This window comes from Galeopterus variegatus, unplaced genomic scaffold (assembly GCF_000696425.1).
Source record: "Galeopterus variegatus unplaced genomic scaffold, G_variegatus-3.0.2 Scaffold523, whole genome shotgun sequence".
NCBI lineage: Eukaryota > Metazoa > Chordata > Mammalia > Dermoptera > Cynocephalidae > Galeopterus > Galeopterus variegatus.
In genome coordinates, this window is record NW_007726634.1 from 242,750 (window position 1) to 243,559 (window position 810).

An 810-nucleotide genomic window follows, 5' to 3' on the forward strand; every position below is an offset into this window, starting at 1 on the left:
GATTTATGACATGTATGTTTTTCTGTTGAGTGGGTTCATAGCTTTCATCAGATTTTCAAAGGTGTCTGTGGTCTAAGTATCTGTGGGCCATCACAGTAAAGAGCCTAATGTCTCACCTCTCAAAATTGGTTCATGTCTGCACAAATATATAATATTTGTGTGTGTGTGTGTATTTCAAACATACACAGAGACATATGACATGCAGTATTTCATGTTTTAAAACTGGGATTATGCCAAATATAGTTTTGTAGCCTGTTTTTCTCCTTGATAATAATTGTAGAAATGTTTCCATGTGAGAACATATGGCTGGACTCTGTTCTATTGAATGGCTGCATTCCTCTAACCATTCCACTAGGATGAGCAGTCTGGCCTTCAGAGTTAGCCCTGGTCCTTTTTTATGGGGTACTGCTTCACTGGCTGGCAGTGTTACAACACCACACTCAAGCACCCCTGGAATCCTAGTGCTCACAACTGGAAGAGGCAGTAGAAATCAAACCCCATCCACCTGCTCCACTGAATCAAGCCAACCAAAGACCTGAGGTCTTCAGCTCAGTAGAGCAGAGGCCCACAGAGGCCCAGCCCAATGGTCCAGCCTTGCATCTCTCCACACTGCCTTGCAGTGATTGGAGGTGTGACCCTCTTTTTCCTGATTGTAGGTAGTAGTTTTTGTTTCTTCCCAATAGGACAAACTTAGATATAAGTTTTAGTAAAAAGTGATGTTCACTACTTTTCACCCACATAAACTGGCCCAAAGTAGAAATTTTGGTAAAACCCAATGATGGCGAGGTTATGTAGAGAAGCAGCTACCCT

General features: G+C 42.3%; 1 protein-coding gene across 1 annotated transcript in view; it reads left to right on the forward strand.

Moving 5' to 3' along the window:
• The window catches only part of STAT1 (signal transducer and activator of transcription 1, 91kDa), a 41,858-nt gene that overhangs the window by 23,204 nt on the left and 17,844 nt on the right, over positions 1 to 810 (forward strand). The gene's annotated exons all lie outside the window — the stretch shown is intronic.